Genomic DNA, 27,366 nt, shown 5'->3' with positions numbered 1-27,366 from the left:
TGCGATCTCGGCTCACCGCAACCTCCGCTCACCGCAACCTCCGCCTCCTGGGTTCAAGCAATTCTCCTGTCTCAGCCTCCTGAGTAGCTGGGATTACAGGCATGTGCCACCATGCCCAGCTAATTTTTTTGTATCTTTAGTAGAGACGGGGTTTCACCATGTTGACCAGGATGGTCTCGATCTCTTGATCTCGTGATCCACCCGCCTCAGCCTCCCAAAGTGCTGGGATTACAGGCTTGAGCCACCGCGCCTGGCTTACAATGAGTTACTTTTTAAGGATTTCTTTTTTCTGTGATTTATGGACAAACACCTGATTCAGGAAATACTGGGCCATAAATTTGACAAAAGTTTACTATATATATTATTTTAAAGTGATTGGCAATCAACATGAAAGCAAATAATCTGATTTTTAAACAGAAAATTAAAAATATTCAATAATACAATTCAAAAATGATTTAACCTTTCTTCCCTCCTATAAAACGTTATTTATCTCTATAAAGATACTTAAATTTTTATATCTTTTGACACAGTAATTCCACTTTGAGATATTTCTTTGAGAAAGTTATCAAAGATGAAGTGGAAAACTTTTACATAAGGATATTTATAGCAGTGATATTTATAACAGCATTATGTTAATAAAAAGTTAATTTGCTACTACATGGATTTTGTTAGATAAATGTATCCCTGTACTATGCAAATCTTTTCTTAACGTTATTTTTATTTTTAATTAACAAATTAAATATTTATATTTGTCTGTTCCTCAAATTATTAAAATAGAATACAGTGTAAAGGTTCCCATTTGTCCCATCCCCTGTAAATCCAGACCCCAAATGTCTCGCCCCTTACACCAAGCCTACAGCTACACTTTTCTTCCAGAGTTTTTGAATGCATATTCAAACACACGAGCACAGATTTCTATTTGTCTTCTTTTTATACACAATATGTGGCATACTATTAACATTACTTTACACTGTGCTTTTAAGGCTTAATAATATATATTTAAATTTTTTCCACACTGTGTGTAATGACTTTATTTTTTAATCATTTTACAGATCATAATTCCAATATCTATTTACCCAGAATTATATTAATAAACATTTAGATTATTTTTATATTTGGCCATTACATAAAGTACTGCCTAAATAAATTTGCTTATATATGTATAATTTTGTACCTGGGTAATATGTCTGTAGAATAATTCACTAGAAATGTGATTGTTGGGTAAAAACAGTAAGCCTTTGAAATGTTAGTAGATATTACCAAATTGCCTTCTACAGGGATTGTATCAACTTAAACTTCTGTCAGAAGCATATGAGAATGCTTTTTTCATAGAGTCACTACCAGAATGTACTGTGAAACTCCTGGATTTCTACCAATTCTGTAAATGAAAATGCTATCAGTGTATCAATTATCCATTGCTATATGACAATAGCCCAAACTACTGACAAACAGAATGCTGAGAAAAAATAAATCATGATTTATTTTTTCTCAGCATTCTGTTCGTCAGAATGTTTGCTCCTCTGATGGTTTTCCCTAGGCTTATTCATTTGGCTACATTAGATTGATGGGGTTAACTGGGAAAGGAGATCATGTCTCTTGATGCAGTTTTTCATCTTCAAGTTCACACTGGGCATTCTCACAGGATAGCAGTAGAATTCCAGGAAGCAAACCCCAGAATGTAGCCTTGTATCACATTTTCTGATTTTCCAATGGCGGGGAAAATTATATGACCCAGCCCACAGTCAAAGTGGAGGGGACCTCAGAGGAGTATTACTACCTAGAGGCATCCCTTGGGGTGATTTCGATAACTAAACCACATTCAATGCAAGCTTGATTTGCATTTCCTTCATTAGTAATGAGTTTGAGAAATTTGAACATCTCTTACGGTTAGCGGCACTTGGCATTTTGTTTTCTATGAAATGTCTATTATGTCTTTAGTCAATTCTAATTAATTCTTTATAGTTTTACTGATCTTTGTCTTCTAGACTTTCAGAAATTCTCTCTTTATTACAAATATTGTCCACTTTTGTATGACATGAATTACAGATATTTTAACCTTTCCATAGATACAATGGCTTCTTTTTAATAAAAATTCTAGCCTAAGGTGATACACACACACACACACACACACACACACACGAACACATACATATCTCCTCTGTGTGTATTTATAAAGATATAAGTTATGTAATGTTCATATAACTATAATATATATAATAAATTCATGTACTACATACTGATGTTTTGGTCAAGGATAGACTGCATATGCAATGGTGGTTGCCTAAAATTATAATAACATATTTGTACTGTACTTTTCCTATATTTCCATATGTTTAGATAAACAAATATCATGTGCCACAATTGCCTACAGTATTCAGTGTAGTAACATGGCTGTGTAAGTTTGTAGCCTAGGAGCAATAGGTTATATCATATAACCTGTGTGTGTAGGCTTTACCATTTGGTTTGTGTAAGTACACTCAGATGTTCACACAGTGGGAAAATCACCTAACAACACATTTCTCAGAATGCATCCCCATCATTAAGCAACACATCAATATATATGCTTATATATGTGAAATGAATGACAGCAATTCTGTAAGAGATGAAAGAGAAAAATTATAATTCTTTTATCATAAGACAGAATAGTACAGTTGAACTCAATACCATCAATCAACTGGATATAATGGATAGCTATATACTACTTCTTCTAGTAACAGCAAAATAAACAATCTTCTCAAGCTCACATGGAACATTTACTAGGAAAGATTACATTTTAAGATATACGGCTGGGCGCGGTGGCTCAAGCCTGTAATCCCAGCACTTTGGGAGGCCACGGTGGGTGGATCACAAGGTCAAGAGATCGAGACCATCCTGGTCAACATGGTGAAACCCCGTCTCTACTAAAAATACAAAAAAATCAGCTGAGCATGGTGGCGCGTGCCTGTAATCCCAGCTACTCAGGAGGTTGAGGCAGGAGAATTGCCTGAACCCAGGAGGCGGAGGTTGCGGTGAGCCGAGATCGCGCCATTTTACTCCAGCCTGGGTAACAAGAGCGAAACTCCGTCTCAAAAAAAAAAAAAAAAAAAGATATAAAACACATCTGTAAAGTGGAATATTGTTTGAAAACTGACTTGGATTTGTTGTAAATGTATACTGCAAACTAAAGCAACACTAAAAAAGTAAAAATAAAATAAAGTACAACTCATATACTAAGAAAGGAGAGAAAATAGAATCAGATAAAATGCTTAATTGAAACCACAAAAGGTATATAAAAAAGTGGAAGACAAAATGGGAACAGAAAAACGGAACAAAATAGTAACAAATATGGAAGATATAAATCTTAATATAACAGTAATCACTGTGAACACCAATTCTCTAAATGTTCCAATTCTAGAAGTGCCCAGAGTGGATCAAAAACAAGACTCAATTATATGATGTCTGAAAAAAAAAAACAACACTGAATATATAAAGAAATGAAAGTAAATGAATAGCGGCAGGTACACGATGCTAACACTAATCAAATAAAAGCAGGAGTAGGTATACAAATTTCAGAGAGGGCAGACTTCAGAGTAAGGAAGTTATCAGGGATTTAAAAAGTTACTTAATTATAAAGGGATCAATTCTTCAAAAAGACAGCAAATGTCAATGACTATGTGAGTAACAACAGAACATCAAATCATATGAGGCAAAAGCTGGTAGGACTACAAGGAAAATTGGATGAGTTGATTTCAATACCCAGTCAACAGAAATGGACAGATCCAGCAGGCATAAAAGTATTAAGAACTTAGTTGAACTCAATACCTTCAATCAACTGGATATAATGGATAGCAATAGACTACTTCTTCTAATAACAGCAGAATAAACAATCTTCTCAAGCTCACATGGAACATTCACTAGAAAAGATTACATTTTGAGATATAAAACACATCTCAATGAATTTACAAGAATTTTATACAGTGACTTTTCTCAGACCTTAATAAAATTAAGCTAGAAATCAGTAACAGAAAGATAGCTGAAAAATCCAAAATATTTGAAGATTTAACAACACACTTTTAAAAAACAAATGGATCAAACAGGAGAAATTAAAAGTAATATTTTGAACTAAATAGAAATGAAAACATAACTTAGCAGAATTTGGAAAATGCAGTGAATGCAGAAATTAGTGGGAAATTTATAGCATTTACTTCATACAGTAGCCCTCCCTTATCTAGAGTTTTGCTTTCTACAACTTCAGTTACATGCAGTTGACCAGGGTTGGAAAATATTAAGTGAGAAATTTCAGAAATAAACAATTCATAAGTTTTAAATTATACACTATTCTGATTAGTGGGATGAAATATTCAGCCATCCTGCTCTGTTGTACCTGGAACATGAATCATTTATTTGCCCAGCATACCCAGGCTGTATATACTACATGCCTGTTAGTCACACAGCATCTTGGTTATCAGATCAACTGTGAAGGTATCACAGAGCTTGCGTTCAAGTAACCCTGATCTTACTTAATAATGGCACCAAAGCACAAGAATAGTAGAGCTAGCAATTTGAATAAGCCAAAGAGAAGCCTTAAAGTGACTCTCATGTGAAGAGGTAAAAGTTCTTGACTGAATAATGAAAGAAAAAAATTGTATGCTGAGATTGCTGAGATTTACAGTAAAAACAATATTTTATTTGTGAAGTGGTGAAGTAGGATAAAGAAATTTGTGCATATTATACACAGGTTAAGGATCTCTTATCTGAAACACTTGGGACCAGAAGTGTTTTAGATTTCACTTTTTAAAAAGAATATTTGCAGAATAGATATTGGTTGAGCATTCCTAGTCCAAATATCTGAAATCTAAAATGCTCCAACAGTCATTTCCTTTGAGCATCATTTCAGTGCTCAAAAAATTTCAAATTTAGAGCATTCTGGATTTTTGATTTTTGGATTAGGTATACTCAGCCTATGTAGAATATGGCACTTTTCATGGTTTCAGGTATTGTCTAGAAGTTTTGAAACACATCCTCTGCAGATTAATTGTGACTACTGAAAATCTCAAGATACAAAATCAATACGCTAAAATCATAAGCATTCCTATAACCAATAACAGACAAACAGAGAGTCAAATCATGAGTGAACGCGCCATTCACAAATGCTACAAAGGGAATAAAATACCTAGGAATACAACTTACAAGAAATGTGAAGGACCTCTTCAAGGAGAACTACAAATCACTGCTCAAGGAAATAGGAGAAAACACACAAATGGAAAAGCATTCCATGCTCATGCTTAGGAATAATCAATATCGGGAAAATGGCCACACTGCCCAAAGTAATTTATAGGTTCAATACTATCCCCATCAAGCTACCACTGAGTTTCTTCACAGAATTAGAAAAAAACTACTTTAAATTTAATATGGAACCAAAAAAGGGCCCGTATAGCCAAGACAATCCTAAGCAAAAAGAACAAAGCTGGAGGCATCAAGCTACCTGACTTCAAACTGTAATACAAGGCTACAGTGACCAAAACAGCATGGTACTGGTATTAAAACAGAGATATAGACCAATGGAACAGAACAGAGGCCTCAGAAATAACACCACACATCTACAACCATCTGATCTTTGACAAACCTCACAAAAACAAGCAACGGGGAAAGGATTTTCTATTTAATAAATGGTGTTGGGAAAACTGGCTAGCCATATGCAGAAAACTGAAATTGGACACCTTCTTTACACCTTATACAAAAATTAATTCAAGATGGATTAAAGACTTTAATGCAAGACTTAAAATCATAGAAACCCTAGAAGAAAACCTAGGCAATACCATTCAAGTCACAGGCATGGGCAAAGACTTCATAACTAAAACAGCAAAAACAACAGCAACAAAAGCCAAAATTGACAAAAGGAATCTAATTAAACTAAAGAGCTTCTGCACAGCAAAAGAAACTCTCATAAGAGTGAATAGGCAGCCTATAGAATGGGATAAAATTTTTGCAATCTACCCATCTGACAAAAAGCTAATATCCATAATATACAAAGAAAAATTTACAAGAAACAAACAAACAACCCCATCAAAAAGTGGGCAAAGGATATGAATACACACTTCTCAAGAGAAGGCATTTATGTCTGTCTTCTCTTGAGAAAGGTCAACAAATATATGAAAAAAGCTCATCATCACTGGTCATTAGAGAAATGCAAATCAAAACCACAATGAGATACCATCTCACATCAGTTAGAGTGGTGATCAATTAAATGTCAGGAAACAAGAGATGCTGGAGGGGATGTGGAGATACAGAAACACTTTTACACTGTTGGTGGGAGTGTAAATTTGTTCAACCATTGTGGAAGACAGTGTGGAAATTCCTCAAAGATTTAGAACCAGAAATACCATTTGAACCAGCAATCCCATTACTGAGTATGTACCCAAAGGATTATAAACCATTCTACTATAAAGACATATGCACACATATGTTCATAGTGACACTGTTTACAATAGCAAAGACTTGGAACCAACTTAAATGCCCATCAATGATAGACTGGACAAGGAAAAAATGGCATATATACACCACGGAATACTATGCAGCCATAAAAAATGGTGAGTTTGTGTCCTTTGTAGGGACATGGATGAACCTGGAAACTATCATTCTCAGCAAACTAACACAGGAACAGAAAACTAAACACCACATGTTCTCACTCATAAGTGGGAGTTGAGCAATGAGAACACATGGACACAGGGAAGGGAACATTATACAGCAGAGCCAGTCGTGGAGGTAGGGGCCTGGGGAGGGATAACATTAGGAGAAATACTTAATGTAGATGATAGGCAAATGGGTACAGTAAACCACCATGGCACTTGCCTATCTGCATGTTCTGCACATGTATCCCAGAACTTAAAGTAAAATTTTTAAAAAGCGAAAAATCAAAGAGGCCGGGCATGGTGGCTCATGCCTGTAATCCCAGCACTTTGGGAGGCCGAGGCGGGCAGATCACGAGGTCAAGAGATTGAGACCATCCTGGTCAAAATAGTGAAACCCCGTCTCTACTAAAAAATATAAAAATTAGCTGGACGTGGTAGTGCATGCCTGTAGTCCCAGCTACTCAGGAGGCTGAGACGGGAGAACTGCTTGAACCCGGGAGGCAGAGGTTGCAGTGAGCTGAGATCGGGCCACTGCCCTCCAGCCTGGCACCTGGCGAGGGAAAGAGACTCTGTCTCCAAAACAAACAAACAAACAAACAAACAAACAAAAAACACACACACACAAAACAAAAAAACAAAGAAAGAAGAAAGATCTAAAATCAATCATCTAAGCTTGCATCTTAGGAAACTAAAAAAAAAAGCCAATGAAGTACAAGGTAAGTAGAATAAAAGAAATAAAAGTAATATTGAAAACAGGAAATCAGTAGGAATAATTAGTACAATTAAAAGCTGTTTATTTTCTTTACCCTTTTAAATTATTATTATTTTTATTATACTTTAAGTTCTGGGCACATGTGCAGAACGTGGAAGTTTGTTACATAGGTATGCACGTGTCATGGTGGTTTGCTGCTTCCATCACCCCACCATCTACATTAGGTATTTCTCCTAATGCTTTCCCTCCCCTAGCCCCCAACTCCCTGACAGGCCCCAGTGTATGATGTTCCCCTCCCTGTGTCCATGTGTTCTCTTGTTCAATACCTACTTATGAATGAGAAAGCTATTTACCAAGCTAAGAAAAAAAAGAGAAAGCAAATGACTAATATCAGAAATGAAAGAGAGAACATTACTATAGATCAGATGAACATTAAAAAGATAAAAAAGGAATACCATTAACAACTCTTGCACATAAATCTGGTAACCTATATGAAATGGACAAATTCCTTTAAAGACACAAACTGCCAAAACTCACACAAGAAGAAATAGATGATCTGAATGGACCTATATTTACCAAAATAGTTGGTCAATAATTAATAACTTTCTAACACAGAAAGCACCCAGATTGGAGGGCAATTCTACCAAAAATTTGAGGAAGAAATTATACCAAACTCTACAATACCTATCAGAAGACAGAAGCAGAGGAACTCCTTCTAACTCATTCTATAAGGCCAGCATTACCCTAACATCACACCAGACAAAAAGATTATAAGAAAAGAAAATTACAGAACACCACCTCCCATGAATATATATGTAAAAGTCCTCAACCAAATATTAGCAAGTTTAATTCAACAATTATAAAAGGAAGGGGCTGGGCACGGTGGCTCATGCCTGTAATCCCAGCACTTTGGAGGGCTGAGGCAGGTGGATTGCTAGGTCAGGAAATCGAGACCATCCTGGCTAACACCGTGAAACCCCACCTTTACTAATAATACAAAAAATTAGTCAGGCATGGTGGCATGTGCCTGTGGTCCCAGCTACTCTGGAGGCTGAGGTAGGAGAATCACTTAGACCCGAGAGGCAGAGGTTGTGGTGAGCCAAGATCATGCCACTGCACTCCAGCCTGGGCGACAGAGTGAGACTTCATCTCGAACAAACAAACAAACACACAAACAAAAAATTATAAAAAGAATTATATACCACAACCAAGTAGTATTTATTCTGGGTATTCTAGGCTAGTTCAAGACTTGAAAATTAATTAATGTAATTTATCGTATCACTACTTTGTAAATTTCCCATATTGTGATATTTCTTTTTCTTTTTAAAACTATAATTTGAACACATAAATGTAAGCAATTTTCTTTTTTTTCTTTTTCTTTTTTTTTTTTTTTTTTGAGACGGAGTTTCGTTCTTGTTACCCAGGCTGGAGTGCAATGGCGCGATCTCGGCTCACCGCAACCTCCGCCTCCCGGGCTCAGGCAATTCTCCTGCCTCAGCCTCCTGAGTAGCTGGGATTACAGGCACGTGCCACCATGCCCAGCTAATTTTTTGTATTTTTTTTTTAGTAGAGACGGGGTTTCACCATGTTAACCAGGATGGTCTTGATCTCTCGACCTCGTGATCCACCCGCCTTGGCCTCCCAAAGTGCTGTGATTACAGGCTTGAGCCACCGCGCCCGGCCTGCAATTTTCTTTCAATACATTTTTCTTTAACAGTTTCTGTTTGATGTCCAACTATTTTGAGTTCTACATTTGTGAAAATCATAGAAAAATAATTTTCTCATTTTTAATAGAAATACTTTTATAATTTATGTCTACTTTTTAGTACACAGGGCCATTATCAAGCTATTTAAAAGGAAACACAGAAATCTTGACAATTGTGATTGTGGATAAAATATAAATAAAAGCTCTAAGAGAGTCTTTCAAACATTTATATTGTACACTCTGCACAACGTAATAAAACATACTGCATGATAAACTATACAGATAGTAAAGGTAGTTTCCTTCATGCATATAACCTTGATTTATTCCAATCTATTTTCTGAAAAGTTTGCAATGTAAGCATATACTAATCAACTTCACTTGGGGTGATAGTGTTCCCTAAACAGACAACATTCTTAGTCAATTAATGCAAAAGAGATAAAGTCTGGACCAAGGTCAGAAGTATATGAATCTCTATAAAGCAACCTAGGTATAGGTAGCTGAGGAATTAATTATATTTGAATTTGAGAAGAAGATGAAGGTCAATCAGTTATTTAACCTCAGAGAATTATTTCCGTCTCCGATAAATCTGGAAACTCATTAAAAGACCTAGTGGATTAGTTGCTTCTCTGAAACATAGGGTAAAAATAAAGGACTAACAAGCAGAAGCTATGACATTGCAAACAGAATTAAATTGTTCCTTTGATGTAACTAGAGGACTGATTTTGAAACTGCTTGGTTTTGTCAAACACAAGGAGGTGATGAAGGTTTTATTTTCCTAACTGAGAAACTAGCAGATTATAATTCTGGGAAGATTTCCATGTCTTTAACAGGAGTGGATGCTAGAATCAAAACATGCCTTTCCTTTTGTGAAATCTGTTAACTTAAAAGGAAATGGAACATGTAATGCTTCTTATTAAGGACACTATTTTATTTTATTTTATTTTATTTATTTATTTTTTTTGAGACGGAGTTTCGCCCTTGTTACCCAGGCTGGAGTGCAATGGCGCGATCTCGGCTCACCGCAACCTCCGCCTCCTGGGCTCAGGCAATTCTCCTCCCTCAGCCTCCTGAGTAGCTGGGATTACAGGCATGTGCCACCATGCCCAGCTAATTTTTTGCACTTTTAGTAGAGATGGGGTTTCACCATGTTGACCAGGATGGTCTCGATCTCTCGACCTCGTGATCCACCCGCCTCGGCCTCCCAAAGTGCTGGGATTACAGGCTTGAGCCACCGCGCCCGGCTAAGGACACTACTTTAAATTGAAACCTCAATATAATTTTATGCATATGATATATATAAAAGCATTTGATTTAATTAAGCATAGTTTCTTTAACAATCCCCATTCAAAAAGTAGAAACAGTGATATAAGAACTCTAGGATTAAACTTACTTTCTTATACAGAAATAAAACAGAAGTCTAAAAAAAATCCATAATTTTTCCAAGACAAAATTTTAAATATTTGCATAGAATATAGAATCAAAATATTCATAAAGAATATAAAATCAAAACCAGTTTTGGTTGTTGTCTCCCATCATACAATCTTGCTTACTGATGCCTCTCTCCCAATCACATACATTTCGGCACTGTTAAGAAATCTATCTGGTAATAGCAATGCCTCATTAATAAAATGTTCTATGAAACAGACACAAAGTACACAATAATGATAAGTATCCTTAGTGTAATTGATAATATCTAGCTATAAATTTGCTGCAAAAATCTGAGTGTTCCAATTGGACAAATGTCTACTTTTTAGTTTCTTTGGTGATGATCAAGGGAGCAGAGTGAAACAGTGTAGACATGGTTTCTGGGCACCAGGGGTCATTCCTAGAGCATGGGGCTCTGTAGTAGAAACATTCATGCCAAGAGTTGCTGACCTCAGTCTTGGAAGTCAAGAAAGTAAAAATGAAGATATTGTGAAGTGAGCAGGGGATGAAATACATGGTCAGTGTTTATGAGGGAGTAAAAAGAACACAGTCTTGAACAGATAATAAAAGGTAAAACTGCCAAATTGTGTTTAGGTGCATTAATTGGAAAAGCAGGAAGAACTTTGGATGTTCTTTTTCTCTTTCTATCTTAGTGACTGCTATATGATTATTTTTCTTCTTTCCAGCATTTGAAACACATTTTTCTGTCTCCTATCTACCATCTTCTCTTCTTGGCTTCAACTTACATAGCAACTAATGTTAGATTCATCACTTTTAAAAGCTACAGTAATATTATCATGTCAGGCTTATCCCATTTGTATTCAAAATCTCATCATTTATTTGTCAAGAACAATGAAATATAGCTCGTTTGCCATAGTTTCCTAACTGTTTTCTCTTCTTCACATTTAGTACCACATACCTAGCAAGGAAAACATGAAGAAATAGTCTTTTCTGCAGAAGACTTCAAAATTCTGGGGTTCCTGTGGTTTCTGCCAGGAACTGAGAATTATCTGCTACCTGGCCTTGAAACAGCCCAGAGCCAAAGACTGCAGTTTCTGCTAAATAAGCACTGATTCTCAACATGTGAATGTCAGTTCTCCTTGTATAGACACTCTTGACATCTGAATATGCATTGGTTTTCCATCATTAATTATAATCCTGGCTGTGTGTATTACTGAATCCTTGGGTTATGGGGTTGTGGGGTGATAAGCTGTGATGAGGGTTTGTGGCTAAGGTAGGAGAAGTCACTTAACATATAATATTTGCACTGGGATGAATGCAATAGTGCTTTTCAAAACATATTTTGTTGAATTTTTTGAGATAGAATCTCACTATTGTTCTGGGCTCACTTAATCCTCCTGCCTCAGCCTCCCGAGTAGATGTGATTATAGGCACGTGCCACCATGCCTGGATATATCGCTTTTTAAACAGAACAACCACAGTTACCATGAAACTCTCACCCTGGTAAATGGTAGCTGGCCCTTAATCTTCTTTTCTGACTCAGTCATCTCTTAGATTAGCAGAAGCATGGAGTGATGGAGCTAGGCTTATGTATTTAAGAAAGTATCACCTGGGCCAGTCTGTCACTTTAAAAATGAGAAAGCTGAGCTCTAGACCTACTTAAATAATACTCTTTGTTGCTTTCATTATTCTCAAAAGGTTATCCCATATATTAACTACTGCTGTTGGCTGTATTCTTTTGTGTAAAAATGGACAAAAAAAGAGCATACGCTTAGAACTATGCACTGCCTACTCCCATGATATCTGTACAAATTTACACAAAGGTATTGCCGATTTCTAAAATTCTTCTTGGTCAAGTAGTCATCATCTATGAAATATGAATTCAATTATTTAGTGGTTGTGCAAACAAAATATCAGTCAACGTGATTTTAGAGAGTGTTTTTTAATGTGTTCAGTAAAGAGGAATATATCTTCACATTTGAAGACATCTGAAATAAAATGTTTTGGAAGTCAAAATGTTGAGTAGCATTTTATGAAAGGATTAGGTTATATAACCCACTTGAGGTTATAATTAAATATAGTTAAATTCACTTTGTAAATGTTGTGCAAACCCCCATGAAGTATAGTGAACACAATTTTATGAATACATGTTTAATGCAGAGTAATGTATGGAAGTCATTATATTAGTCCTCAGAAAGATGTAAAAAGAAAGGCACTGTGCCTCTGTCTGCACATTGAAACCATTCTGACTTTAATAATTGGACTTCCCCTATTCTGTTTAATGTTAAATTTCTATTACCTTAATACATTTTCATAAAAAAGGGACTGTCATTTGTCCAGTATCTTCCAGGTGTGCATAAAGCAACAGAGAAGCATTTCTCTTTCCATGGCTCTACCTTGAATAAGTTCTTCCCCAACCCACTCAACCCTCAGTTAAAAACCTTATTGTCATCAGAAATTATGATACAAAATGTAGATAATCATTAGAAACACCTGAAAAGCATATTTGAAAAACGTAGATTATTGATACCCATCCTGAGAAATTCCTCTTCACTAAAGTTCAAAGTGGAGGTTGAGAACACACATTTTAAAAAAGAAAGTTTTCCCAATAAAATCATCAGCCAGATTATAGTAGCACTAATATAGGTGATCCAGGAAATAAAGGACAGGACAAATAATGCCAGATGCCTACTTTTTTTTTTTTTTTTTTTTTTTTTTTTTTTTTTTTTTTTTTTTTGAGACGGAGTTTCGCTCTTGTTACCCAGGCTGGAGTGCAATGGCGCGATCTTGGCTCACCGCAACCTCCGCCTCCTGGGTTCAGGCAATTCTCCTGCCTCAGCCTCCTGAGTAGCTGGGATTACAGGCACGTGCCACCATGCCCAGCTAATTTTTTGTATTTTTAGTAGAGACGGGGTTTCACCATGTTGACCGGGATGGTCTCGATCTCTCGACCCCGTGATCCACCCGCCTCGGCCTCCCAAAGTGCTGGGATTACAGGCTTGAGCCACCGCGCCCGGCCGATTTTTTTTAAGGCTCCCAGACTCTTAAACGGTCCCTTCAACCAAACAGCCCTGACAGCAGGCCCTCCCTTATGTTGCCACCAAACTTTCAGATTGTCAACACTTGATAAGAAGAGACACATGCCTGATTAGTCCTTGACCATTTTCCAGGGCAGAAGATGACCACAACCCCAGCTCTGAACAGCAGGCTATGTGCTTGTTTTATTCATCCAGTGTGTGACTAAGACACCGCATTTCTATGGGGGAGAGGTGGGAAATGAAAAATTGGCAGAAAATTGTAAAATTAATTCTTTTTGAGCTGCGCAGCTCCCTGCCTGAAATATTTCACCATTCATCAGCCAGCTGAAATTCTTTTGATATTTCCTTTTTCCAATGAAAACCTAGAGAAAAGAAAAGCTTTTTTTCCCCCTTTTACCCAAACTTCCCTTTGACTAATTTTTGTTCTACCAGGGAAAGTTAAACTATCCTGACCACACACGGAAGCTGTTCTTCCAATTTTACTGTCAGCTGCATGCAATTTTAGGACATTCTCATCCCTAAAATGTAACATTTATTGGTCCAACTGTCAGATGAATCCCTCTGGAAAGTTCAGGATGTATGTCTACACCCTCTGCAGTTGGGCCTTGAACCAGATGTAAGAAATAATGTACCATTCCTTTACAATACAGGGAGTAGGCTCAGTCTCAGGCCAAACACAAAATCAGAAACAGTTTTCTTTAGGGGCACTTTTCTACTGTTCCAATCACCCTCAGTCAATGCCATTCCCATGTACCCACCAACCCTCCAATTCCTTTCTGGCTAGTAGCACCTTAGCAGAAGACCTTTATCAACCATTCAGAAATCACACCTTCAGACATCAAGTTATATTCTATGAAGCTAATGCTTTAATATGTTCTACTGTGATCAATGTACTCTGAAAAAAAAATGAACTTGTATTAGATATTGCTAGTTCCTGGTGGATTTATGCTTTAGCTTTTGCAGCTCATTACGAGGCTCAGAGAAGGCCTCCAATAAGGGTGCACTGAATGAAGGAAGGATCATGTTTTCCTCCAAATGGAAGTCCTCTGGAAACAGAGCTTTGCTTTAGTGGAATAACTGGTAATTCTTGAGGTTTTCATCTGGCTCTAAATCAAATATGACTTCTCATACCTCTTATGCATGAGGTGGCTTCAACAAAGAACTAGAACTAGAATAGAAGCAATTTTCAGTAAAGTGGCAGGATATATAGTCATATTTTATCTCAATATGCTATAATCTACATGAGAGAAAGTCTTTGAAAAGCAATTTCGAAGGAATTTTAGAGTAATTATTCCCAAATGATAGATTTTGGCACTCAACTACTTAAGAATCTATTCTTACCTTCTTGTGAACAGGCTCAGATCACCTACCCAACTCTGTTTCCATGACTTACTAACAAAATTCTCTATAGATTACAGTTCTCTACTCTTTCTAGGCCCAATTTTATTTGACAATACACTATTTCATTTATTACATCTCTCACTTCCTGTCTCTGCTTATTGAAAGTGCTTTTATTCTTCCTGATGCCAGCCCTATTCTCTTTCTAAATAAACCCTTCCAATGGCTCTGGCCATTTCTCTGTTGCTTTTTTTTTTTCCATCTCCTGGCTTTGTGTTCTTCTTGTCTTCACCATGACCATTTCATATTGTTTTGTAACTATTTCAAATGCATTTTAAATTATCTAGGAAGTTGAAATTCCATCTTAAATATTAGAAATTGCTTAATAAACATTTGTTGAATTAAAGAGCATCAAATTAATCATTTCAACTCACCAATCTCATAGCTAAAGAAGATCATTACAAAATACATTGTTTAGGGTCACTTAGGGAGAATGGCAGAAGATCATCTATTTTTACAGTCTCTGCCACCAGGCCTGTGTGATTGGATCATTTTCTGAGATTCCAGAAGCTCCAGAGGACAATCTTGAACCCACATCAGGACACAGAATGTTTTCCAAGTCTGTATTGTTTACAGCTAAGTTAAGTATTAGGCAAAACCGACTTATTCAAGTTTTTATTGATGAATAGGAATTTGTATATTTTGAACATTTAGAAATCCTTTGAGAGGCCTTCTGTGAACAAATAAAAGTGTGTCCAATTATTCAATCAATGTGGCAAAATATTAGGTAGTGGCCTATTTTCACTAGAAGACACTATCTCTTTCAGATGGCAACACACATTATTTTGATTATCCTCTATAATTACTTATTCAGATGTTGCCTAATAAATGATATCTGATCCATGAACTATTTCTTAGAAAGTAAAGAGTGTTTGAAACCTGAATATTTTACACAAATGTACAAGCTCCTCTGCCAAGGATAAGCCCCTGTAGTTGTCCCTAGTAGAAACTGCCCACGGTTTCTATTTTCTTGAAATGGTTGTAACCTTGGGCAATAGAAACCTTGGTGACGGCCAAGGTTTTTCTGACAGAGGAAGAGTGCTTTGCATCTTCTTCCCATCAATCATGATTAGAGTGGATGAATTAAAAACATCCAGCCCCAGCACTAGATGGGGGTTCTGTGTGACTGCAGGCTGGGAAACGCTCACGGTAGCTACTCCACTGCGTTGGTCACATCAGTTGCACTTCATTAGGGGACACATTCACCTTCTTAGGAGAGTTCAGGGCTGCATGGTGCATAGAAGCCTGACTACATTGCACAGCATCACCTGACACTTCCCTGGAATTGAGATGTCCCTTCCAGGATATCTTAGTTCATTCTGGCTGCTATAAAAAAGTACCATAAAATGGGCAGCTTAAAAACAATAGAAATTTATTTCTCATAGTTTCTGTAGGCTAAGAAATCCAAGACCAAGGTGCTAGTAGATTTGGTGTCTAGTAAGGATCAGTTTCCTTGTTTTATATAAGGCTTCTATCTGTGTCATCACGTGGGGAAAGGGGCAGATGAGCTCCTTTAGATCTCTTTTATAATGGCACTAGTCCCATTCATGAGGGCTCAGCGATCATGACCTAATCAATTTCCCAAATGCCCAACCTCTTAATAACATTACCTTGAACATTAGATTTCAGCATAGGCATTTGGGGGGACACAAGCATTCAGACCATAGCACGAGAACCAGCATGTTTACTCAGAAAGCTGGATGCAAACAGGGCCTCAAAGAGAGTTTTTGGTTTGCATTTTTCCTTTACTAGCCAGTGTGCAGATGGAGGGGTGGGCTGGGAGTATGGTGGGTGTTTCCATGCGAATATTTTGGATGGCAGTAAATGGGGATGCTAACAAACACATTTATTCCTGCCTTCACTGCAGCTTTGTGACTGTTCAACTGACACTTTAGCATCTGGTGGAGCACTGTGTAGGTCAACTGCAGATAGCATGCACAGCAGTCCTTATAGAAAAATTGGATAGAAACAGGAAGAGCTGGAATACACACAACCTCTTCATTGGGCACTGTTTTGCAGAACACCCACCTGCAAATTTACTATCCTAGGTCAGCTCACTCACATTGTTTCAGATTTTTTTCCAAAGCAATTACCTACTTTCAAGGTAAATTTTGTGTGTATATGTGTGCTTGTTTGTTTGTTTGTTTCCTCAGTAGGCAATCAGGAAAAAGGCTAAATAGAATCATCATGAAATGTATCACTATAATTTGAAAATCTAGAGACGAGGAGAAAAGGTAGCTCTCACAGTTTGTTTTACACACTATTTTTAGTTTATTCTGCTCACTTCAATCTCATAACTAAAAGTAGTACTCAGCATCCACCTAGTGTATGCCAATAAATCTTGGCAGAAATTTATGTTGAAGTCAGCCTTTGTATGAATAATTACATTTGTAATTATGCTACAACTCCCAAACCCAAATGCTACAATACTTAGCTAATTTCAAACACATAGTAAGTTCTCAGTGTAGAATAATTATTGCTCTCATTTTATTGATGGAAACTTAAATTGGAGTCCCAGCAAGTGAAAGAACTGTGTGGTTTTGAGAAAGTCGTCTGGCTTTTCTGGGCTCCAATTTGCTTGTCTATTATATACAGCCATAGGGTTGTGGGGGTAGATTGAATAGGAGTAATTTCAAGGCCCTTTTCTAATTTCACATTTTATGATTTATGGGAAGAGACATCTTAAGGAATGCCTACAAGTATCTTATGATAGTACCAAATCAAGTTTAAAAAGTTGAATACATATTAGAAGTAGAATGCTTTCACAGATTCGTTCTTTTCCTTGTTAATTTGTTTGGTTTAAGCATCTAAGCTTCGAGACCTTAATAGTTTGCTGAACTCATGAACATTTGTAAAGAATCATTGGTTTTTCAGGGCAATTGCACAAGCTCAGTGCTCTCATGCTTTTATGGCGCAATAGCAACAATTCCCAAACCCAATGACCTGCTTCCTCAGGTTGATGCTTCCTTTAAGAAAGTGATTCTTGAGCGAAATTTACAGCCAACTATCACTTATTAGAACATACAATTTAATTGATTATGTATTCACTTATTAATTCATTCATCAAACAGTTATGAGGTACAAGAAGGACCTGGACAATTTGGAAACTGCAAATATAAATAAATTCTTAATGATGTCAAGAACTACATGCAGGGAGACATAGTTTTCAAAAAAGTCATAATCCCCCTGCCCCCACTGGTCTTTTATATCCTTTTTCAATTGATCTCTGAGGAAAGGAATACTGAAAAAAAAAATTTTAAATATACCCTTTTATAATTCATGTGCTATATCTGAGAAGATAGAATGGACTAAAATATAATGAATACTCTATGTTGAAGCAATCTATCAGAGTGAAAAAGGCAAAGGCATTAATGAATTCTGGGAAATTGTCCATGTCTTCATCTAGCTACATGTCTTCATTCAACCCTTTATTCATTCACTGATTTAAAAATATTTATCAAATACCTAGTATGTGCCAAGTATTATGTCAGGGAAAAAGAATTGACAGTTTCTCCCTCCCTCCAAGAGCTGACATTTCAGAATGGGATGATGACAGCAGCTATCTAAGGCAGAAAATGCTTTCTGTTATGACATATCAAGATTTTTGAAGTACAAGGAGTCAATGATGTCTTCTTGGATGAAGAAAAAGATATCCTGAGATCTGGAAAATTAGCAGGAGTATTCAGGTAAGGTGCAAGGTGAGCACCGAAGCAAAGAAGAGGAGGAGGAGTGTGTGCCATGCTAAGGAAAGGAACAGCATGCACCAAGGACAAGAGAGGAGAGAAAGCAGAAAATAAAATTAATTCCATTTTATCAGTGTGTTGACCTTGAAAGAGGGTAGGGAGTGGCATAAAATGCGGTTGGTAATATAAGGAGAGAGAAATGCTACAGGGCCTAGTAGGGGTTATAGGCAGAAAAATGATGTGTTTAGATCTGGATATTAGGGCAATCACTCAAATTTCAGTGTGAAAAATGTATTGACCACCATGAGAGCAGTTAGGAGACTGATACAGTAACCTAACTGTTACTACAAGTTGTTATTACTGAGGTAGGAACCTGATGTTACTACAAAGGAGATAATGACTTGAACTAGAAAAACATCACTGGATTCTGGAAAGAGGAAGCATATTTTAAAAATTTATTTATTTAAGACAAAATTTTGCTATGTTGCCCAGGTTGCATTCAAATTCCCAGGTTCAAGCAATCTTCCTGTCTCAGCCTCCCGAGTAGCTGGAACTACAGGCACATACCATTGTGCCTGGCTAGGAGGAGGCAATTTAAAAAATCATTAGTAAATGAAGGGTAGATATGACTTGTTGATTAGATATAGGAATTAAAGAGAACTTTCATCAGGTTTCTTCCTGGATTATGATGTCATTCATTGGCCAAGATGGAATAAGTGATGGAGGATGAAGGGTATCACGGAGAGGGGAGAGGATGACTTCTATTTCCAAAATACTGAATTATATATATATATGCATATGGTATATCCAAGTGCAGTTTGCCAGTGGGAAGTTTCTCCGGCTTTGATTCAAAACTCAGGGAAGATAGGAGAACCTGAGATTGGGGAATCACCATTATAAAGAATATAATTGGAGACAGGGGGATCAAGAAGGAGTGTATGAAATTACCCACTGAGTAAAATAAAAGAGGGTAGAGTACAAGACTTTAAATAATATTAATATGTAATATATATGTAATAATCTTAGTAATATTTAAAAATTAACATCTAAGAGAAAGAGTATTCTAGCAAGGAGACTGAAGGAAGTGATCAGGATGTTGGAGGAGAAAACATTTTTGTACCAAATGTCACTAAAATGTTCAGCTTATCATTTATCTGTTTGTACTCAGCTATTTCCTTTCTTCTGACCTCATCTGTGTACTGCAGAGGATTAGACCAGTCAAAACTACATTTTCCAGATTCCTTTGTGAATTTGGTTTGGGCAATGAGCGGTGCTGGCTGGAAAATAAAAGATGTAAAGAAGGGAGAAGCTCCTCATGTTTTACCATCATTCTTTTGGTGTTCTCTCCAGCAGCAGTGACAATGCCAGGCGCAATGGGTTCCCCTAGTGTCAGAAATTTCCAAACAGAGGTTTCACCAGCAGCAGCACTTTTTCCCACCAGTGTCAGCTGTAAGTGCATCCCTGAGTGTTTGGGAAGCTACCTATTGCCTTATTTGCCCTGTCATAAACATATCAAAAGTTTCCTGGAGTTACTTCCTGTGCTAATTTGATTTCTGTTCTTGTTTCCTCAGTCTTTCAAACACCCCAAATTCCTAAAAAATGGCTTACAAGATATTGCATGATCATTCCCTGTATAATTTTTCATAATAATCGATGTTGTTCTATTCTCTCATTTAAAATTAACACTCCAATAGACTTGAGGTTATTTTAATCCTTCCATTTTTGTTAATAGTTTCCTTGTATTAAATCTCTTCCATCTGAAACATCTGGCATGGTTCTTGTGTTCTTGGTCGGACCTTAACTTATTTAGATCTCCTACTGAAAAGAGAGGATTGGCATTGGATGTGACAAGGAAGCTGCCAAGCATTTTGACAGAGCTATTTCAGTGTAAAAGTGGGATAAAAATCAGACTGCTGGGGGTTCAGGAGATTGAATGGTTATTAAGTCCAGAAAGCAAGGACAGATGCTTTCTGGAAGTTCAGTCATGAAAGGCTGGAGAGAAAGAGAAGGCAGGTAGGACAAAGCATTCTTAGCCTTGCAATATGGAACACAGTAGGCTATAGTCATGTGTCTTGAATTGTGATTATTCTAAATTGAAATGTGCTGTAAGTATAAAGTAAACTTACTGGATTCCAAAGACAGCACGAATAAACCAAATGTCTCAATAACTGTATAGGATTATATGTTGAAATGAAAAGATGTTAAATACATTAGTCCAATAAAATAGTACTAAAGTGAATTTAATATATTTCTTTTTACTTTTGTTTAATGTAGGATCTCAGTATATTTGAGCTGCTGTCATAAATTGCTATAAACTGGGTAACAATAAAAATTCATTTCTTACAGTTCTGGAGCCTGGGAAGTTCAAGATCCAAATTCTGGCAGATTTAGTGTTTGGTGAGGGCCTGCTTCCTGATTCACAGACAATTGTCTTCTCCTTGTGTCCTTGCATGGAAGAATGGTTGAGGGAGCTCTCTGGGGTCTCTTTTTTAAGATTTCAAATTTCATTCATGAGAGCTCTGCCCTCATGACCTAATCACCTCCCCCAAACCCCACTTCCTAAAATCATTACACTGGAGGGTAAAATTTCAACATAGGAATTTTGGGGGATCATACAAATTCTGTCTATAGAATTCATAGTTACTAGAAAGTTTAAAATTACAAATGTAGTTTTCGCAGTTCTATTCTAGACTAATTGTAACTGCCAATAGTGTCATCCTCTGTCTTTATGTGCTATGGCCCACATGGTACTTGGTTTAAATAGTTAAGACCTAAAAGATATCATATGCATGTAAAGCAATCTTGCATCAGTGCAAGCATAGGTAAAATGCAAACTAACAAGCAAACAAACAAACAAAGCAAAAACTACTTAATCCTGATCCTATAATTAGAAAAATAAATAACTAATTTTCTATGCTCACAAGACTCTTGAGGACAGTTGGAGTTTGGTAGCTGACAGGATCAAGATGTACACCAGGAAAGTAATATAAAAGAGTTGTAAGGTAGAATTGGGAAAGGAGAGATTGAAACAAGTCAAAGGGCTTTAGTAAAAGTCCCAGAGAGAGGCAATGAGGCCCAAATAAAGGCAGTGTACATGGAATCAAAAGGAGAGGGTGGTATAGTTGATATGGAAATATAATTATTAGGATTAGAATAATGATTAAATGTAGAGGTTTGGGGCAGAGCTACACTATCTAGCAGCTGTACAGTACACTGTTGATCTGGCACTCAGGTTTCTGATGGGTGTGTTTGAAAAGAGAAAATGTTATCAACTTTAAAGAAAAGTTTACTTATATTGCTGGTTTACCAAGGACCAGTGACATCACTGCATGGTTTGATAATGCAGCCAAGCTTCCTTATCCCAAATATTCTGAAATCCACAAATAGTAGGTTTAGTGGTAATGATATCAGATACTAACTCTCCCAGCTCTCACCAGCAATTAAGCATTTAATCAGAACATCAGCTGATTACTCATATGATATCACTCTTTAATGATGTTGAATAGCTATATGTAGTGGAAACTACTGGAGGTGGGGCAGCAGGAAAAGGCTCAAGGTCTGGCTTCAGCAAAACCAACTATAAAAGTGACTTTACCAAGCAGAATCTCAATTTATTCAGCCATCAAATAAAAATGAAAATATCCGTCACCATATTAAAGTTACACCAGATCAGGTAAGTGAATGAACTTTATAAACAAAGAAACTTTATGTAACTATGCATAGCGTGAATTTTTTATGGCTTCTGTTTGAATTTTACACATAGATTTTCCCCCCCCAGAGGAAATGTAAATATTTCCAGAAATATTTAGAATAAAATGTAAATACTTTTAAAATATTTAAATTGGGGGAGGGACGGTGGGTGGGGAGGTGGGAAGAGATAGCATGGGGAGAAATGACAGATACAAGTGAGGAGAAGGAAGGCAGCAAACCACACTGCCATGTGTGTACCTATGCAACAATCTTGCATGTTCTTCACAAGTACCCCAAAACCTAAAATGCAACAATAAATAAATACCAAAATATATATTTAAAATAAAAATGTAAATACTTTTAATGAGTAACCTCCTACACTGTTACTTTATCTGCACTGTGAGGAGAAGCAACGCAAGCTTAAGGATCCATTAACAGTGCTTCTGACATGTAGCCTCCCTCACAGTAAATATGCGTGTTGGTGTGCCTTCCTGTGTATGGGAAGGGTGGGTGTGTATGTATTTCAGAATTGACATGTAGAAAGGCCCACAGCTTGAACAAGCTACACTTGACTGTTCTGCAAAAACAGTTTCTACAATTAACCCTGCTGTTTATAAACCCAAAATAGTGTAAACACACACAGTTGCTCTCATTAATTTTTGATAAGCAATAAGACTTACAAATATTTTACCTCCAAGCATATGCTATCTGCATTTGGCTTCAGCAGCAGGCATATGCTTTGACATATGATGCTCCACCCTGTACCAAATGCACGACTCGCATCTAAAACAATGGCTGAACTATACATGGGCATCTCATTGGCTGAGTGTTTGGGTCATTTATATTTGGGAAATACACAAATACCTAAATCTGGAGCACTTCAAATTTATGAATATGTGTTATTCTATCCTTTCTTAAAATACTAATAGAAAGTAGTGGATTGAATGTCTACATAGTATAATTTGAGTTTGTGAATTTTCTTTCCTTACAACAAACATTTGTCCTTGTGTAACCCCATAGCAATGTAACACACTGGGCACTATCCTGGAAATATAATTGGCAAAGTCATTTTTTGTTGTTGTTTTAAGCAATCTAACCAAATTAAACATCTTTTACATGTCCAGGACAATACTCGCTACAATGATTTTTTTTTTTCTTAAGAGCAGCAAAAGATTCAAATAGCAACTCAGCAGTTGGAGAGTCAAGATTTATACATAAAACAATAAATAAGTCACTATTATATCTGAATATGAAATTGTATATTATTCAGTGGAAACTATTACCATCAATCATGGTTAGACTGTGAATCCTGAAGTTCTTGAAGAGTGGAGGACGATGATAAGGGAAGATCGCATAAGGAAATAATAGCTGACCTGCGCATAAACCATAGGCAGGCTAAGAACTTCCAGAGAGAGGAGGAAGGCTTTGAAAGTCAACAAGTGTGTGAACGTTGGAATCAGCGTTTGTGCAAATGGCAGTGGGAAAGCTGGTGTTTCCATGCCAGACTTTTTTTGGGGGGGAGAATTGTTCTAAGCTAAAGTTATCTAGAGTTTTGTTATAAGAAATTTGAGTGATAGAGAACATGAAAATTCATGGGTAGACACCAAAAAGCCATCCCAGTTCTAATTAGGCACCAGGGGGAAATGAGACCAGATTAATTCGTTCAGGGAGGATTTTAGGCAAGAAAGAGACCGAGATAGAGAGACAAAATAGAGTACATTTCAGTAATTCAAGTGTGTAGTAATGAGGATATAGACTAAATTGATAACATAATATTCAAAATGAATGAAATAAACAATCTCACCATTCATACCAGCAAGGATGGCCATTGTCACTAACTTCTCTATTATTCATTTATTTTTTTTTTAAAAAAACAGGGTCTACATTGCCTAGACTGGTAGCAAACTACTAGCCTCAAGAGATCCTCCTGTGTCATTGGGATTACAGGTGTGAGCCACCACACCCAGCACTGACTCCTCTTTCTCCTCAGTGGCTGCCTCTTCCTCTTCTATCTTTTCTTACTTTACAATAACTGTACACTTACTATATGTCAGGCACTGTGACAAACTTTTTGTATAAATTATCTCTTGGTCTGCACAACAGTTTTAGATGTTTTGTATGACTATTGTTTAGATGAGTAAACTGGAGCTAGGAGAGGTGAAGCGCTTGGACCCAGTCACCTAGGCGGAGTCCGAATTCAATCCATGTCTGCATAACACTGAAGCCCAAATCCATAACTAATAAACCATCATCATATCTAATGCCCCATATTATCACAGTGTACACTTAATCTGTGATTGCTTCTATCTTGTTTTTTTATTTCACTTTTTAAAATCTTCTAAAATTGAAATTTAAAAGTAAAATATACACATTGAAAAAAACCCTCAAGCATTACAGAAGTACACAGAGTACAAAGTTAACATCCTTACCAATGGACTCCTCCCCACCAGCAATTTCTATCCCCTGTCTGAAGATAACTGATAATAACCGTTCAGAGTGTAGCTTTCCATATCTTTGTCAAAGATGAAGGCAATCTTTGCTCCAGTAAGCATTTACCCTGTTTTGGAAATATTTTGGAATATGAGTCACATCTTGTCTTCTAATCCTCCTTGGTGTTGGTGGAAGAGTTGGGAGAAAGGAACAGGATACTCAAAAAATTATGTGTTATATAGTAGCATAAGTCATAATTATTAATTTTATCTTCTCACAAAGTTTAAGAACTATAATGAAATAACAAATCTACCCTGTATATGTACATCAGTTCAACAAATACTTACTTGGAGCCTACAATGAATCAAGTAGTTATATTACAAATGCTTATTAAAGAAAGTCTCAATGTTTAAGATGTTCATAGTCTAGCAAAGACAAACATACAAAGAAATGAAAGCGATAAAAGGAATTATACACAAGCAATAATAAAGATTCTTTGAAACCAGATACGTATTATCCTGGTTATCTATTGCTGCGTAAGAAACAACCACAAATCTTAGTGGCTTTAAATAATTTCTCATCATCTCTCATGGTTTTATGGTTTGGCTATGTTCACCTGGGTGGTTTTTGCTAGAGCCTTCTATTTGTTGCAGTCAGGTAACAGCTGGGACTGGAGTTATTGAAGACTCAACTGGGCTGGCTATCAAATATGGCTTCTTCACTCACATGTCTGACACCTCAAAGCCCTTTTAAGTGGTGTCTCTGTCTCCCAAAAAAGCCTGGACTTTTAAAATGGATTTTCAAAGCTGTGAGAGGCAGAAAGCTGAACTGCTAGGCCAGTTGAGGCCTGTGTCTGTAGTAATCACAGCATCATTTCTTCTGTAACTTATTGCCCAAAACAGTCACGGGGCCTGATCAGATTCAAGGGAGTGGAGAAATAAATTTCACCTCTTGACAGAGTCATGACAATGGCAATGTCCAAATGCAAAAGAGCATATGGTGAGAGATATTTTGGAGGCGTGTTTGGAAAATACAATCTGCTGTTAAGTAGTAAAAAATAAAATAATTAAATGTTTTGGGAGGATGCAGCACCATACGAAGAGCAATAGGTGAACCAAGTTTTGAATAACCAATTTCAAAGGTAGAAGGGATGAGAATCAGGTCAGGAGAAGCATATTCCAGATACAGTAGAGATGTCCATATATCTAGAGGGCTGAAATTGAAGCACGATATTTCCCTGACCCCGTGATAGGGGCGCCTGGTTTACTCAGCCAGACTCTCAACTCCTTGTGGGCAGCAGTGCTTGAGCTAAGGAGGAAGGAACTGGAGCCCATAAGTGCTGAAACCAGCAAACGCTGTGCAGGCCCCTGGCAGCTCCGGATGGGGGTGCCTGTGACCCCGAATCCCCAGAGGGAATGTCACAGTGGTCTTTCAGCTCTGCCATTCGTGGATGGCTTCAGCGTGAGCAGCTCAGCGAGCCCTCCGCCAGCGAGGACAAAGGGCCAGCGTGGCAGCCTTTTGTATCTGCACTTGTGGTTCCAAAGCTCTTGTCTGCTGTCCAGGAAAAACGAGGTCGCATGAACGAATTGAAGAATGGTAAATGTGGGGGATTTTACTGCCCATGAAAGCAGCGCTCAGCGGGAAGGGGAGCTGAGAAACGGATGGGGCGGGTAGCAGTCCGGCCACCTCCGGCCAGATTCGTCTCCGCCAAGTTGTCCCTCTGAAGTTAGGCCACTTCTCTCAGACGTCTGGCCATGGTCCTGATGCTGCTTCGCTGCTGGCTGAGACTGGGGGGTATTGATGGGGTAGGGTGGGGTGGGGCGTGGGTAGTTTAAGAAAAGGCAACATTCGAGGGGGGAAACGGGGCCGTATTTCTCACTTTGGGCCGTGGTTTCAGGCTTTTCGGCTTGAGGGTGGGGTTTTGCCGGGAACCTGCCTTTTTCTGTCAAGAATTTCTCTGCCCCGGTCCCTATTAAAAGTACATGCTGAGTGTCACACACACACACACACACACACACACACACATACACACACACACATAATGTATATACACACACACATATATACATAAATATATGACATGTATGTATATAATCATGTTTTATAATCATATGATTATATACATATATATGTATATAATCATATGATTGTAAAACACAAAGCCAGAGCTTTGGCAAATGAGACTGGAGAGTTAGACACGGATGGAATAGTGAGGGCTTTGTCAATTGTAGCCATGTGAGCTTACTAGCTACCTGCCATAGTACCTTATTTTAATATTTTTAACAACTCAGTGAGGTAGGCACCATTTTCCACCCCTTTGACAGATGAGGATGTAGATATAGAGGGACTCATAACTTTCCCAAGGTCAACCATTTGCAGTGGGGACCAAATGTGAAGAAGAGAGAATGAAATTTTAAAAATTTAGTAGCAGAATCAGAAAGTTCCTTTTTAGCTTCTACATTTTTAAAAGAGAGGACATATTTGTATACATGTAATATCTAGGGAACCAAAATATTTCTTTACAGTGATAATGATTTTTTCAAAAACATTATCGTTCAATTTACGTAATTATTTTAAATTTTCTCTAAGTATGAGGCTCACAGGTTGTTTAAAATTAAATTTATTCAGAACTTCAAGTCATCATTTGCTTAGACAGAGAGACCAATTAGACTTCTTATCAGTCAGATAAAAAAAACAGCTGACAGATCAGCTT

General features: G+C 37.2%; 1 long non-coding RNA gene across 7 annotated transcripts in view; it reads right to left on the bottom strand.

Moving 5' to 3' along the window:
• The window catches only part of LOC141585622 (uncharacterized), a 998,130-nt gene that overhangs the window by 86,220 nt on the left and 884,544 nt on the right, over positions 1-27,366 (bottom strand). The gene's annotated exons all lie outside the window — the stretch shown is intronic.

This window comes from Saimiri boliviensis, chromosome 9 (assembly GCF_048565385.1).
Source record: "Saimiri boliviensis isolate mSaiBol1 chromosome 9, mSaiBol1.pri, whole genome shotgun sequence".
Taxonomy (NCBI): Eukaryota; Metazoa; Chordata; class Mammalia; order Primates; family Cebidae; genus Saimiri; species Saimiri boliviensis.
This window is presented reverse-complemented; position numbering and strand designations above follow the sequence as displayed.